The sequence below is a fragment of the Syngnathus acus genome, chromosome 16 (assembly GCF_901709675.1).
Source record: "Syngnathus acus chromosome 16, fSynAcu1.2, whole genome shotgun sequence".
NCBI classification, from domain to species: domain Eukaryota; kingdom Metazoa; phylum Chordata; class Actinopteri; order Syngnathiformes; family Syngnathidae; genus Syngnathus; species Syngnathus acus.
In genome coordinates, this window is record NC_051101.1 from 14,725,359 (window position 1) to 14,742,565 (window position 17,207).

Here is a 17,207-nt window from a genome sequence, read left to right on the forward strand (position 1 = left end):
GCACGCACGCACGCACGCGCACTTTCTCCCCCCAGCACTCAAGTGTTCCGGAAGTGGTGTCGCTGTTAAAACACTTGTTAATCTTTTGCTGGCCTTTCTCATTCAGTTCCCTGTTTTTCCAACTTCACGGCTCCCGCGGGGACCGTGCTGTCCCCCGATTATCCGGAAGGCTACGGGAACAACCTGAACTGTGTATGGTTGTTATCTCCGAGCCCGGCTCCAGAATTCCACCCTGGCGTTTCAATGACTTTGACCTTGAAACCACCCTATGACTTCCTGACCGTCAAAGACGGCGACCAATCGGGAGCCACTATTTTGGGACGGTTCTCAGGGGCAGAAGTTCCCTCGCACCTGACGTCCGAGCAGTAACATCCTGCAACTGGAGTTTCAAGCTGATCACTCCATGTCAGGGCGAGGCTTCAACATCACATATAGCAGTGAGTATATCACGCGCTGCTTTGCGCCTTTGAACCCCAAGCGCCTTATGGGGCGGAAAATACGCCGCCATTGTAGCGTTGAGTGAAATGCTAATATAAGAGGTTATGACATTCAATGGAGTGTGTATTTTTGCAGGCTGTTTTTATGGCGTGCAAATCCAGAGTTTGAGTAACGTGGCAAAAAGCTGCGCTGCTCAGCTTTTATGCCTCATTAATAGGTGGCGTCAAAGATTTTTGCCTCCGGGCAAAGACACAAGACTAGCAGCTTTGTCGAGAACAAGCACTTTGGGTTCCTTGCTGTTTTACAGACATTGAGCTTATCTCGTCGACACTAAGCAAGCCATTTGTCACCACAGCACCCTGCTCTGTCCTGTCCTGTCCTGTCTTTGTCCTTATTACAAGCTTTCGGGCATAACGAGTGCCCTGACCCCGGCATACCCCTGAATGCCAGGCGCTTCGGAGACACTTTTCAACTGGGGCAGCTCTCGTTTCTGTCGCCTGCGAAGAGGGCTTCATCAAGACGGCAAGGCACCGACACCATAACGTGCCATCTGGAGGAAGGCCAGGTGATGTGGAGCGGCCTCAATTCCCAAATGCGAAGGTACACCATTCAGAACGCTTCTTCCGCCGTCCGTGTTCGCCCCCCCCCAAAAAACACAACGTTGTCTTTGTCTTTTCCTCCAACCAGCTCCCTGCGGAGGTCACTACTCGGGCACGTCTGGGGTCATCCTCTCTCCGGGATGGCCAGCTACTACAAAGACTCACTTAGCTGTGAATGGGTCATAGAAGCCGAGGGCAGGACATTCCATCAAGATCATCTTTGACAGGTCGTTACGCCCAAAAAGCCGCCGAGTGGCACTTATGATTTGACGTTCAATCCGTGATTTACTCCAGTAAATACGTATATGATATGAATTCCCTGTGTGGCATGCCAATAAAGCTGATTCTGATACGAGCTCCGTAGAAAAACGTGAAAAGCGGTCCCCGAAAAAATGTGATCCTGGCCATTCATTGGGCAAAAGTGGGTGACTATGTGTGCTCATATTGTTTCTTTTCCATTTCTTTTTCAGGTTCAAACTGAACTCAGCTATGACTTTCTGGAGGTGCACGATGGGCCGAACTTGCTTCACCTCTGATTGGATCATTCAATGGAACCCAGGTTCCTCAGTTTCTCTTCAGTAGCAGCAACTTCCTGTATTTGCTCTTCACTACGGACAACAGTCGATCCAACAGTGGCTTCAAAATCTTCTATGAAGGTAAGAGCATTTGCATGCAGCTACGGGAATGCAAAATAATGCAAGTGTGTGACATGTGCGTCCATCTTTGCTCTTTATCAGGTTGGGAGCGGAAAGGAGCTAGAGTCAAGTTTGTCACAATTATTTTGAGCCAAAGACTGTCTGGCTGTTGAGAGTGAACATGAATGTAATATGAGTTTCTTCCATTGCAATTGAGGTGAATTTTTGGAGGAGATCCTTGACTCATTCGTGTGGAAAATTCGATGTACCAACTTGCTCTGGAAACTAAGAACAGACACGTTGCAAGACCATTTCGGAATTGGAGCCGTAGCATATGATATGACGCAGCGCTTATCTTGATTTGCAATGACGTGATTACAGAATGTAGTATCTGTGATTTCAAGTAAGCAGAAGATGGAGCGAGCTGTAGAATAATGACATGTCCTTTTCAACTCAGCAGCTCGGAGATATTGGGGTCAGATAGATGGGATCTAAGGCTATGTTCAAACCTCAGGCCATGAGTTTCTTCTTAAATCTGATCTCGTGGTGACCAAAACAAAGTTTCAGTTCAGTTCAATTCAGTCGAGAGTAGCCACCCTTTTTGGACCAAGAGAGGCTCGCTCGCTCAGCATGGGCACGAGAATCAACTTTCCAATGTGCCTCTCTTACAGTCTTTACATTTTCACAAAAGCATGCATTTTTAAAATATGAGAGTATCGTTTTAGAAAGTGGAGATACCTTAAAGGTCAAAAATTTAATGCATAACGTATAGGTCAAAAGGAGTCTGCGACATGCTTTAAGTTTGACATCCATGATGTCTACGGGTTTGTCGCTCGCTTGCCGTAACCTTTACAAAGCAAAGACTTGGAAAATAAGTGGTTGATCTGAATTGGCGGGTGTTGAGTGGCCACCCGCTCAACTGCGAGCAGCAATAACGGCTTCCCAATAACCGGCTGCTTGTGGCCGGTGGATGCGAGCTCCTGCTACCGATACCAGGATGGTGTGAAAACAAGCACGGATGGCCGGGGGAATAGCGAGCCAGACAATCGGAGTATCTGGCCTACTTAACAGTGAACCAAAATAGTAATCGCATTAGCCACACACGATCGAGGACGTGTTCAGGGGAGCCACTGCGCTCAGTATTCAATATTAATGTGTTAACGACTCGTCATTTTTAGACTTCAAGCAGAAAAAAGGGCCGCCCGGTCATGTTTTTTGAAAGGAAGGGAAAAAAAGGGTGGCATTTAAAAAAACAACAACAACTCAGTTTGCTCAACGTTATGAGCGTATTGATGTTGAGAAGACTGAAACATTCTATCACATGTGCCTGACTTTTTTGCAGTTGTTACAGTGGACACGTACTCGTGTATGGATCCTGGAATTCCAGTCAGCGGTGTGCGGCTTAGCAATGACCTGTCCATTGGCTCCACAATATCCTTCCAATGTGATCCAGGATACAGGCTAAGCCTGGAAGAACCACTTGTTTGTGAAAAGAACCACTTCTGGAGCCACCCTCTGCCCACTTGTGATGGTAAGCCTAGACTGCTGTTCAATCAGGTCTGGGCCATGCCATGCCATGCCGTGCCATGCCATGCCGTGCCGTGCCGTGCCATGCCATGTGATTGGAATTAGAAAATAAAAATGCAATCATAGCACATACCTACATCTAGGACTACTATATGCACAGCAAATGTGACTTTTTTAAAGAGTCCCCGTGCCAGACGGGCGCCGTTGGGTGGTTGCCACCGGATGATCTTCCCGTACTGACTCGAGTGAAATGGCGCATTGAGCTAATCTCATTTGTATGGAAAGACTTGAAAATCCATTGAAAGTAATGAGCGCAATGAAACTGATTGAATCCCCTAAGTATGCTTGTGTCAGTTAATGGCCAATGCAATATGCTGTTTTCTGACCACATTTCAGTGACATTTGTGAAATATATAGATGTAGGATTTATTGTCTGCGTAGAGAGAGGTTGCGTTGAAACAAGCCGGAGGAACAAAAGAAACCGGTGTGTTGGCAGAATTACAGGTAGTCATAAAATCCAAAGTAGGATGTGATGTGACTGAAATGCATTATTCATCCAAATTGCTCCTTTCACTTCAGGTGGGGGATTTATTGCTTCATTTACACTTTTCCTCTCCCCCAAGCAGCATTTATCATTCATTATCTTCTCTTCAGCATCTTGCGGCGGGGATATCAAAGGGCCGAGCGGCGTCATCCTCTCGCCCGGCTACCCTGAGCTCTATCCAAACTCCCTCAACTGCACGTGGAGCGTGGAGGTCGGCCATGGAAAAGGTCAGCCACGCGGCGAGAGATTCTTTGGCTCGCAACCGCACAATGCATTTGTAAATCGTCTCTTCCTTCTTTTCCCATCAAAGGTGTCCAATTCACCTTCCACTCCTTCCACCTGGAGGATCACCACGACTATCTTCTAATAACAGAAAACGGCAGCTTCGCTCAGCCGCTGGCTCGACTCACCGGGTCGGAGAGGCCGGCTCTGGTTAACGCGGGCCTGTACGGCAACTTCAAAGCACAGCTCCGCTTCATTTCAGACTTCTCCATATCTCTTCAGGGATTCAACATTTCCTTCTCAGGTATGAGAGCGAGCGAGCGAGCGAGCGAGCGCAAGGGTGCTTCGTTGCTACGGCCAAACGTTTTCCTGCTGTTCGCTCGAGCGAAGACTAACTTGTGAATATTCATGAAATGACCGTGTGTTCTTTTGTCTGTGTGCATGTGCAATCCTTTGTCCTTACATGCTCTGGAATTAGCATCTCAAGATTGAACCTTTCATGATCTTTGAAATGTGCCACATTGGTTGCGATGTGGTCCAATGACAGGAAGAGCGCAGCGGAAGCCAACCGAATGGCAAAGCTATGCAAATGACCTTTGCCATCAAATTGACTGCATTAGGAAGACAGCAAAGGATGACAATTGATGAGTTTGCAATGTCCTGATTTGTAGAGTATGACCTGGAGCCCTGTCAGGACCCCGGGGCACCTGGCTTCGGCCGCCACGCGGGCTCCACCTTTGGCATCGGCGACACCCTTCTGTTTCATTGCAACGCCGGCTATCGGCTGCAGGGGGCAAAGGAGATTGCGTGCCTGGGAGGTGGCCGCCGGATGTGGAGTGCCCCTCTGCCAAGGTGTGTGGGTACGTTGCAGTCATTCTTTCCTCTCCGGTGCAGTCCCTTCCTTCTTTGCATTCAAACTCTTCTACTTGATCGCTTTTCTTTTGGCCAAATGCAATTAAGCAAAAGCCGTTGGGCCTCAAAGACGGTAGCATCCATCCAGCCCGTAGGCACCGTGTAATAGCTGACGACTCGTGAGCTAGTGTGCTGACATTTCATAGCAAAGGCATTTTGTCATTTGCTGTCTCATCACACCCTGAATTAGTTTGCCTGAAATGCGATTGCAAAATCGGATTCTTGGCTCACCGCTCAAGTGCACAGACTGCAATGAACTTGGAAAGAAATGTTGCACGGCTGTGCTGTAAACAACGGGGGAAGCTTCTTCTGACCAGCTCAGTGGCCTAGTGGTAGAGTGTCCGCCCTGAGACCGGAAGGCTGCGGGTTCAAACCCCGGCCGGACCCATTTCCTCCCTGCTTGGCACTCAGCATGAAGGGATGGAATTGGGGGGTTAGATCACCAAATGATTCCCGAGCGCGCCACTGCTGCTGCTCACTGCTCCCCTCTCCTCCAGGGGATGGATCCAAATCACACGGGGATGGGTTCAATGCAGAGGACAAATTTCACCACACCCAGATATGTGTGTGACGATCATTGGGACTTTAACTTTCTGAACGCTCCTTGTTGAATTGGCTTCCTACTTTGAAATATTCACGTTAGATTAAAGGACACAAATGCTGCTGCTGCTGCTGCTGCTGCTGCTGCTGCTGCTGCTGCTGCTTGGAATGGAACTAGCAAAAATCCCCATACATCTATCGCTTCTCTTCCCACTCAAAGTCTTACATCAGAATATTGAAGTTAGCAAAGTCATTGCTCACAATCGAGCAGTTCCAGCCTCATGCGAGACGTTTTTATAGCACCGAGCAAATCACCATGATTCCTCCCATGCTACTGAAGCAAACAAGGATTTTCTAAACGGGTTCATTTTTGCTCATTGGAAAAAGAGGAAACAAAAGTGTTTTGCTACAAACCAAGGGAAGCACAGATATGATCTTTCGATCAATTATCCACAGCATTAATCAAAAGAGAGTTATAGTATTATCTCTGTCGCTACAAAGATAATAGTATTGCATTGATATCCAAGTTACAAGTGCAGCGCATCATACGGAGATGTTTTCTGGTTAGGCCATTTCTCAAGAGATATCGCAAGCACTTTCACACTCGAAACGTTAGCGAGCTGAAGGGCGCTTAGCGCTAAGCATACTCTTGTCTCCATTTTTCTCTCTTTGTGTGTTAATTATGCGTTTGTTTGTTTGTTTGTTTGTTTGTTTGTTTGTTTTCAGCTGAATGTGGATCAACCGTCTGGAAAAATGAGGGTGTTCTTTTGTCGCCAAACTATCCGTCGCCATACGACAACAACCACGAATGCGTGTACAGTATTCATGTTGAAAAAGGCAAAGGCATCAACGTCACAGCCGTCGCCTTTCAACTTGCACAAGGTGACGTCCTCAAGGTAAAGAAGGTGCTGCTCTCTTTTCAAAAAAAGTGCCAGATCAGCTTTTCAAAATGAATACGTACACTTTTTATTCCATGGAAACGGCTACAGACTTTTTGTGCAAAGCGGAAGCTACTTTGCAGCCTCGGAAGCCTTAGCATGACTCGATGAATCAAATGAGTGATGCAGATTTGCCTCTATCTCTGCAGGAGCTCTGTATTTGTAGTGCAGATGTCTAATGGTGTGTGTGTGTGTGTGTGTGTGTGTGTGTGTGTGTGTGTGTGTGTGTGTGTGTGTGTGTGTGTGTGTGTGTGTGTGTGTGTGTGTGTGTGTGTGTGTGTGTGTGTGTGTGTGTGTGTGTGCGTGTGCGTGTGCGTGTGCGTGTGCGTGTGCGTGTGCGTGTGCGTGTGCGTGTGCGTGTGCGTGTGCGTGTGCGTGTGCGTGTGCGTGCGTGTGTGTGTGTGATCAGTAGCGTGCGTCAGCCATCCGTCCCGCTGTGGCGGGCGGGCTGGCTGGGCTCTTGTGTCAATGATATGTTTTCTGCACTTACGTAAAGCAATGCTGCTTGACAAAATGCATTCCAGCAGCCCAATTTGTCCCCAATATCAAGTCAGAGGACTTCTGGTCTCCTGCGTTGAATTTGGGACATTGCATTTGCTGCGCCATGGCCACAAATGAATGTGAATGCCACAAACGGCGGTTGTGTTTCCTCTGCCCGCGGTGGCAGGTGTACGATGGTAAAGACGGCGCAGCCGCACTCCTCAGCACATACACGGGCACGTCCATGCAAGGTCTCTCGCTGAGCAGCACTTCCAACGACATGTGGTTGGAATTCTACTCTGACCAGGAAGGAACAGCCGCAGGTTTTCGCCTCAAATACCATAGTAAGTTGCACTTACTTCCTTTCCTTGCTTGAAGGCATGCAGCAAAAAAAAAAAACCCCAACCCTTTTCATTTCAATCTCGCCCTTCCTTGCCGTCTTTAATATTGAAGCATTTTGGCACAGCGTGGTGGATTCCAAAAGCCAATGCAATTCTCGCCGTTTCTATGATTTTCTTTTAGCTCATTAGGACGGCGGCTCGCTCGCTGGCTATTTAAAGGGGCAAAAGTCTCGTTGTTTCTCAACGGCATCATGCTGGAGCCTTGGGGCGGCAGGCGGGGGACACTGGTTGCCAGGCACATTTGCACTCACCAGCAATTTGGAGCGTTCAGTCGGCCTCCCTCCCATGCGTGCTTTTGGAATGTGGGTGGAAAGCGGAGTAGCCATGTGCGTACAAGAAGAGCGTGCACGTGACAGACAGAGTGTACCCGTCCGTGTTCTATTTTAGCCCAAAGAAATTTGGAAAAGTCAAAACACGTCTTTGCACATGATTATGTTCAAACATGTATTCAGAAAATGTACGCGACATGATTTTAAGCATCATATGTACTATATAGAAAAGCTTTCAAGTGGGATATTTCTGCAAGTTGGGTTGCAGCATAAAACTATTCCCCCTTTGGCTTTCACAAGTGCAGTCTTTTCAAGCAGAACCAATGGCGAGGAAAGCTGATGTATGAAATGGGGGAGGGAGGGAGGGAGGGAGGGCGTGAATAGTATGACCACTTTGATTGTTCCTCTGAACATGAAATCTGGCTTCATGGTTTTTATTAAATGTGAGCCGCTTCTGATTTACTCTACTGGGCACGACACTTGTAATGCTACCATAACATCTGGCATGGGCGAAGAGCTCACGTTAAGGCCAGACTGTAAATCTGCTGCTGCCGCCGCCGCCGCCGCCTTGAAACGAGACCGCACCTCCCATTTGTGCGCTTAAGGCTTGAAAAGTCCACTCTAGCCATCATTCAATTTGAAGAAGCTATCCTTTACTCCAGCATCATAAAATGGCTCATTACTTGGCAATCAATGGCCATTAACAACACAGAAGAAAAACTGTGCTCCAAATGATTCAAATGTGTCACTGCCGTTGTTTTTTTTCTCACGTACCTGAATACGACTCCTTCAGGTATTGAGCTATCCCATTGCGACGAACCCGGCGTGCCCCAATTTGGCTTTAAAGTCAGTGACCGGGGTCACTTTGCTGGAAGCGCCGTCTCCTACGGCTGTGACCAAGGTTACACCCTTCACGGCAGTCAAACGCTCAAGTGCATGACTGGAGAGAGAAGGGCCTGGGACAGCGCTCTACCATCATGTATAGGTAAGCCCGTCGACCTTCCCGCGCGGCGTACAGTGGAGAGACACTCCGACGTGATGTATGACTGGAAGGATGGGGGGGGGAAAAAATCTCCAATATATTTTTGTGTGCGTTCACATTCAGCGGAGTGCGGTGGCAATTTTAAGGGCAAATCTTCAGGGCGCATCCTTTCGCCCGGTTACCCCTTTCCCTACGACAACAACCTGAGGTGCACGTGGACCATTGAGGTCATCTCTGGAAATATTGTCAGGTAACTCCAGTTATTAAGTGACAAGGAGCGAGTGGAAAGCGGCATTTAGGTTGACCAACGCCCCGATGGGTAATGAGGAACAGGTGGCAGGCGATGAGCGCCGACCCGCGCCGATCGGCCGGCCAGGGTGCAGGTGGAGCGCAGACGTGACACTTTTCGAGTGGCCAAGAAGTTGAAGCAAAAGGTTCGGCTTCTTATCGGAGCTAGAGTTGAGCCAGCCGTGCTATTGGCTTGCCACCTGCAAATTTGCATTCTTTTTTTTCATTTGATGTATTTTGGTTTTGACTGGAGTCTAATTTGGCCACTGGTTTTAGTCGTTGCAACAAGCGTGAATTGAGCCAGCCCCACCGACCGACCACGCGGTTCTTTCTCCTCTGGCAGCCTCCAGTTTCTGGCTTTCGACACGGAGGCGTCCCACGATATTCTGAAGGTGTGGGACGGGCCTCCGGAAAATGAAATGTCTCTAAAGGAAGTGAGCGGCTCGCTGCTGCCCGAGGGAATTCACTCCACTCTCAACGTGGTCACCATTCAGTTTGAAACGGATTTTTACATCACCAAGTCTGGCTTTGCCATCGACTTCTCCAGTGAGTCTTTTCTTCAATCCACAACGGTTGTACGCTGATGCTAACGACGCCTCTACTTTTGCCTGCGTTTCTTTCCTTAGGTTCTCTTGCCACCGCCTGCAGAGATCCGGGCGTTCCCATGAACGGCAGTCGTGTAGGGGAAGGGCGGGAGCCTGGCGACTCTGTCACCTTCTCTTGTGATTCGGGATATGAATTGCAGGGGGAGAGCAAAATCACCTGCATCCAAGTGGAAAATAGATACTACTGGCAACCCAGCCCACCAAGCTGCATTGGTGAGAAATGTGGGAGGGAGGGAGGGAGACAGATGAGTCAAAGTGACCGAGTGAGAGAGGGCTGATGGCAGCATCTCATTTTTGCTGTAATTAGGTGGACAAGTCCACTCAACACCACTGTGCGCATTTACGTCTCAGGCTAATTCGCGCTCAGTAACTGGTTTTACTTGAGCGCTGCAAGTGTGTGTCTGCTAAAGTGCATTTCTATTTGCAAATGTTCAATCTATTGCCTCTGCTCTTTATTCTTCGGCAGCTCCATGTGGGGGGAATGTGACTGGCTCTTCTGGATTCCTCCTGTCACCCAACTACCCACACCCCTACCCGCACAGTAAAGACTGTGATTGGCTGATCGCTGTCCACTCTGACTATGTCATCTCCTTGGCTTTTATCAGGTACTATATTCATCTCAGTGACTAGAGGGAATTTTAACCATGCAGCCCTAGTTTGTCTTTTGGCTGAAGAAACACACGTGCATCAGAGGTGTGCGAGAGATGCTGCAAAAGCCGATGCTGAAAATCACCTCGTTTGAGTGTGCCTTGCAGGAAGAGATGGCAGTCATTTACTATGCTGCATGATACTCTGAAGCCTTCCATTATTAATAAAAAATTAGGCGCGTCGCAGCAAGTCTGGCAGGCTCTAAGATGAGCTAGTCCTTCACTTCACTCGGGAGTATTTTTTCATGAGAATTGGTCGCATGTTTCATTTCTCTTCCTTTTGCCTTGCAAAATAAACAGGAACATTTTTCCGCTTTGTGACCTGGGATTGCCAAATGAAAGGATTGAGGCATCCATTTGAAATGGTTGGACCCAACTGCAATGAGCGCAAAGCCATTTCCATTCATTTCTTTCTTTTTGCTTCTCCTTTTTGGCTATGATTTGATCTGCCTCTATTAAGCCATGATACGAAAGGATCCTTTGGCACTGGGAAGAGTTTGCGCCACCGTGTCGCAACAATTGGGACTTTTTCAACAAGTTGCATCGGATAGAGCCCGTATGTCGACGTTTGATCCCATCGGGTCCGATTGTCTTGCAGCTTCAGTATCGAGCCCAACTACGATTTCTTGTACATCTACGACGGGCCAGAGAGCAGCGCTCGTCTGATTGGCACTTTTCAGGATAGCAAACTGCCCGAGAAGATCGAGAGCTCCTCCAACTTCATGTTCCTGGCATTTCGTAGCGACGGCTCTGTGAGCTACACCGGCTTTCATTTGGAGTACAAAGGTACTGTGGAGATGCTCTGCACGTGCGCTATTTTGTGCATGTTTGAGGTTGACGATGGATGGATGGATGGATGGATGGATGGATGGATGGATGGATGGATGGATGGATGGATGGATGGATGGATGGATGGATGGATGGATGGATGTTTTTTTTTCCCCAAGACTGCACTTATTATTTACAACTCTTGATGTTTTTTAATGAGTTGACCTTTCGGTCATCCCTGGCCATACGTAGCAGTAATGTGCGCGCGCTGCAAACGTCTTGCGTTTACTGCAAACGTCTTGTGTTTACTGGCTGGCACAGCAGTCCTCTTGTGAACCTCGTCTTGTGATTGGCAGCCAAACTGCGGGAGGCCTGTTTTGATCCGGGCAACGTGATGAACGGCACCAAAATGGGCACCGATTACAAGCTGGGATCCATGGTTACGTTTCATTGCGAGCCCGGATACCTCTTGGAAGGCTACTCCACTTTGACCTGCGTCATGGGCGACAGCAAGAGACCGGAATGGGATCGAAGCAAGCCGACTTGTCAAGGTGAGAGCGAGCGAGGCAGAGCTGCCGAGCGCCAATAAATGCTCTGCGGCGTGACGACGGGATGCGTAAAGAGCACGGAAGCCGTGGGAGAGGGTCAAACGCAAACCAAATAGTCTCTCGTTGAAACACAACATTTTGGAATGCGGGAGGCGGAAAGCCATGCTGTCACGCTCATAAAAATGTAGGAATGGATTGTTTGCTTGGGACAAAAACAGGAGTATTTTATGAATTGCCCTTAATTTGCAGTGAATTCTCATAACTTGCCAATAAATTGTCAGCCAAAGTGTCGAGTTTGCACAGGATTTGAAAGACAACCATCTCAGTGGCTCTCGAGAGCATGCGTCGTGTGCACTTGAGAGGGGAAATGCTTGAAAGGGACACGTCAATGTCAATGTGGCGGCGCAAACACTTGCTTCAACAACTCAGCGGCCACTGCAAATGTCCCCTCCCTCGCTCGGCTGCCCTTCCTTACAGACAATATACATAGCATGACTCGTCTCTGGATTTGACTTTCAAATTGCACTTTTGGCCCAATCCGAAATCTTTTGGGAAAAGTAATGACTGTTTGGTCTAAGCAGCCACGCTGAGTGTATTCCATTTTGAAATACTATTTGGAAGACTGAAGCACTTGCCAGCAGAGCTGCTCACCTGTCTATTCAGAGCTCACAGTGGCCCCAAAGAGTCTCTCAAATGAAAAATGATTGTGGCATCTCGCTACTACACCGTGTTGTCATTTTGGGATGAAAATGCTCATGTGCGTGCGTTTGCTGAGTATTGCTTTATTTCCCTAGGTGTTGAAAATGGTCCATTTGTGAAGTGTATCTCTGTTGCTTGTTTTCCTGTCACTTCAGCTCCCTGCGGCGGCCACTTCACCGGTTCAGAGGGCACGGTGCTGTCCCCAAATTATCCGCATAATTACACCAGAGGACAGAGCTGCGTCTATGACATCTTTGTCCCAGGCGACTTTGGTAAGCACTTGTATTTCTCTCAATGTTATTTGGCAGAAAAATCACTTGACTTCACTTGAGTCTCCTTGTTTAAGGGATGTATAGTAAATAATCCCCCCCCCCACACACACAAATTTACTTCATGTATGACATACTTCAATGTAAAACCTCAGTAATTTGACTTGGTATGGAATTCTTATTTGTTTTTCTTCTTTTGCTTGCAGTATTGTTTGGGCAGTTTGTGGTGTTTCATACACTAGCCAGTGATGTTGTTGAGATCTATGACGGATCCTCAACGGATTCATCGCTTCTCTCATCGATTTATGGTTCCCATTCAGGTAAAAAAAAAAAAAAAACACAATACAATTTGTAAGTATTGTGCTTGTGTGTGTGTATCTGCGTGTTTTTTTCTGAACGACCGGGATCCGAAATCCTGTTATCCAGTGAAAAAGAATCATATCACCTTAAGAGCTTCACTTATAATAAACGAGCTCCATTTCTAATATCTTTATGTAAACAAGTGGAATTGAGCAACGACTTTGTGTGGAAGTAAATATTTGAGGTGTGTCATTGGCTTTTCCGTTTCAGGGGAGACGCTCCCTTTGAGCTCGGGGAACAAGGTAACCCTGAAGTTTAGCTCCAACGGAATTGACACGGCAAAAGGCTTTCATTTTGTTTACCAAGGTAAGCTTTGATATGAGCTGCCTTGATTGAGCCTGAAGGTTCAATGAGGCTAATTGCTATGGCAGATGATTGCGTGTGTTCATGCGTGCGAGTGTGTACTAAAGCAAGCAGGCAGGCAGGCAGGCAGGCAGGCAGGCAGGCAGGCAGGCAGGCACTCATTCCACGATTGTGTGCGGCGTCGCGGCACGTAGGAGGATGATTTGCAGTCAGGCTGCTTATTCAGGCAGAGCAGAAAACAATGGTGCACGCATGGCACGAGAAGGGACTCGCCATGTTCTAACCCTTCCCCTCTGCCATTGTCTCTCTTTCGCACATGCTCCCACCCGCCACTATTTTGCTCTGCTCCCTACCTCCCTCCCTCTTTCTAGCCGTCCCCAGAACAAGTTCCTCTCAGTGTAGCTCAGTTCCCGAGCCCCGTTTCGGGAAGCGCCTCGGCAACGATTTCGGCACCAGTATGGTGGTGCTGTTTGAATGCAATCCGGGCTATACGCTGCACGGCGCCACTGCCATCAAGTGTGAGGCTGTGCCCAACGCGCTGGCCCAATGGAATGGCACGGTGCCCGCGTGTGTCGGTAAGCAGCACTGTCTCGCCGCATCAAATAATGTCTGTCACGGTGTGTAGCGGGCGGATTATCGGTTGCCATTCCGGCCCCGGCGTTAGCGCGTTCTCCCCGTGCCGGCTCGGCTTTTCTTCGGGTACTCTGCTTTCTTCCCGCATGCCCAAAACATGCACGGTAGGTGGAACGATGGAGCCAATTTGGAGGAGGTGGCTGTGAATGATTTGCTTCGCAGTGACCTTTCAACATTGCATATTGCTCACTTCCACGTGCACACATTCTCAAGTCCCTAGCCCGCTGAGCTGCGAACAATTGTGTTTTCCAAAGTGGCAAATGTTGCCGTCTCGTCAGGGTTCGTTCAACCCGAGCGAGGTGGTGAAACTTGCGCCATGACTGTCCCAGGGTCATGTTCATTTATTTCTGCAAATGTCCAAGTTTCAATTTGATATATGGCGTGTTAACGTTTCCGAACGAGATGTTATTTGTAACTAAGAACCAGGTGTTCAAGTCCCCTTTTTTTTCTTTTTTTTTTTTTTCCTTCTCTTTTCTTCTTCACTTTTCAATTTGTGGCACTGGAGATACACTGGAGGCGCACCGGGAAGACGAATAGCAGTCACCAAGAAAATATATTATCCAGCAGGGGATAACATTTAACTTTAAGGCTGAAGTGTTTATGCACAGTGCAACACACAATTTTGAACCTGATGTGGCATTCGATCATGCGGGCTAGCGTGTAAACATCTGCTCCAAAACAGTTTCGAGTACAAGAGCCAGCCTTCCTCAGCAACAGCTTTCTTTTCTGTTCAGGCATAAAGTGGAGTGATTTTCCAGCGGTTCATGAATCCTATGATATCAGCTTGCATTTTGTTGTTTAAAGCAAAGCCACGCGTCCTTCCCACAATTCTCTTTCTGTCCAGTTCCCTGCGGAGGGGTTCTGACGGGCCGCAGAGGCACTATTCTCTCTCCTGGATACCCAGAGCCATATGCCAACTATCTTAACTGCGCTTGGAAAATAACGGTTCCAGAGGGAGCCGGCATCCAAGTGAGATCTAGCCTTGCCCCGTTTGATGTTCCTTGGTGGCAATTTGTTTTGTCCAATTTGATTTTCATTGGTGGCCATTTGCTTGCTTCCTTCCGTGACTCTTCTGTTGACCATCTCTTCTAGATTCAAGTGGTGACCTTTGCAACAGAGCACAATTGGGATTCTCTGGATTTTTTCGACGGTATCGATGCCAATGCTCCGAGGCTTGGTAGCTACTCAGGTAAAACAAATTCAAGTGAATGTCATATGGCAAGTCACAAGTTCCTGGAAGCAGCACAAATGTGGCCATTTGCAGCACATGACATTTGACGTGCTCTTTGAGGAACCGTGGCCAAAGAAGCTCGTCCTCCCCTACCAAATTCTCCTTCGAAAGAATGCACCAGGCAGCCTTGTTTCCTTTGCTCTGCCATTCCCCGTTGGAATAGCGCAGTGTGTGTTGACATGCTTTTGCATGCTTGGCCAAAATGGGCCAACTCATGGAGTTGTGAGTGAGTGAGTGAGTGAGTGAGTGAGTGAGTGAGTGAGTGAGTGAGTGAGGGAGGGAGGGAGGGAGGGAGGGAGGGAGGGAGGGAGGGAGGCACATTTTTGTGAGCGGTGTGCTTTCTTTCTCTTCTCGCTTTCTCCTCCACCATACAGGCACGACCATTCCTCAACTACTGAACAGCACATCAAACAATCTCTACCTGACCTTTCAGTCTGACATCAGTGTCTCGGCCGCTGGCTTCCATTTGGAGTACACAGGTACCGGGCGGGGCACCGATGTACAATCTTTTCATATTTTGAGGCTAAAAACAAGTCTGGCAAATTTGGCCAGAACCAGGGACGGAGATCACCTATCTACCGGCGCTCAATGCTCATGCCAAGCCTTTGGGGATTTTGGCTTCACACGCCAACTTTGAAGATTGTTGCAATTAGAGCCACCAAATGACAGACTAACTTTTTTCGACAAGCATCCATTAAACCCCATTATGATGTGATTAAAAGAACATTTAGGCCAGGCACTGTGTCATGAAACATTTGCTTTGGTTTTCATCCAATGTTCAACAGCTGCGGGACCACGAAATGTTGTGTAAAAAGCACCCACCCGGTCGGTGTTGGCTCCTCCGTCCGAATGATTGCGTGTTGTGACTCTTTCCTAAGCAATAGGTTTGGATTCGTGCCCCGAACCGCAGCTCCCCACTAACGGCCACAAAGTGGGAGATCGCTCCAATGTAGGCGACATGGTTTCCTTCCAGTGTGATGAAGGCTTCTCGCTACAGGTAGGGGAAAGCATTGACAAAGCAACCGCGATGCCACGAAAGCTGTGATGACTTAGCCCAACGTATTCTTAAAGAGCTGAAGCGAGTGAATATGGACAGTATGCGTTTGCACTGAAACTCTTCCTAGTGTGTTGCATTTCTGTGCCTTTTCCCAAACAGGGTCATGCATATATCACATGCATGCCTGGTCCTGTCCGAAGGTGGAATTACCCTGTACCATTGTGTTTAGGTAAGGTATTTCATTCATTGGATATTTCAGAGCGTATCAAAAGCCGTCTTTCTAATTTCTTCTCCATACTTGACAACCTGAATGATGACTTGTATGGACATCATAATGCACGCACGCGCTGTGTGACAACTATCAATTCTCAATGTCGACGTATGGTTTGACCCACGCTGGGGCTGCTATCACCGAGATGTTTACATCAGTGCTGGCTTTTGCAACGTATGGTTTGACCCACGCTGGGGTTGGGCTTCTATCTATCTATCTATCTATCTATCTATCTATCTATCTATCTATCTATCTATCTATCTATCTATCTATCTATCTATCTATCTATCTATCTATCTATCTATCTATCTATCTATCTATCTATCTATCTATCTATCTATCTATCTATCTATCTATCTATCTATCTATCTATCTATCTATCTATCTATCTATCTATCTATCTATCTATCTATCTATCTATCTATCTATCTATCTATCTATCTATCTATCTATCTATCTATCTATCTATCTATCTATCTATCTATCTATCTATCTATCTATCTATCTATCTATCTATCTATCTATCTATCTATCTATCTATCTATCTATCTATCTATCTATCTATCTATCGCTCCTCGCCTGGCCATGGATGACGTAACAAGAAGCGCGGTGCATAAAAAATGACTGGTTGCCTCTCCTCGGTTGCTCTTCCTCAGCTCAGTGCGGCGGCTCGATGTCCGATTTCAGCGGCGTCATACTCAGCCCAGGCTTTCCGGGGAATTACCAGAGCAGCCTGGACTGCAGCTGGAGAGTTCGGCTTCCTATTGGCTTTGGTGTGTGCCCCTACTTTTCTCTCTCTCTCTCTCTCTCTCTCTCTCTCTCTCTCTCTCTCTCTCTCTCTCTCTCTCTCTCTCTCTCTCTCTCTCTCTCTCTCTCATGGCGCTTCCTTATTTTGTTGGTAGAAAAAAGAGCTGCTTCCTTGATGTACATTTTGAAAATCAATCTTTGCGATTCCTCTTTTTAACCATCGCAGAACTGTTGCCACTGTATCTCCTTAAAGGCTACATTTCAACCTGAACCTGAAATTGAGAACATGGGCCATTTGGGCCAGTTACTACCTAAGTGTGTAACCTCAGTCCTCTCTTAATCGAAGATGGTGGC

At 47.7% G+C, this 17,207-nt stretch overlaps 1 pseudogene; it reads left to right on the plus strand.

The window, feature by feature from the left end:
• Positions 1-17,207, plus strand: part of LOC119135751 — a 47,088-nt pseudogene that overhangs the window by 14,927 nt on the left and 14,954 nt on the right.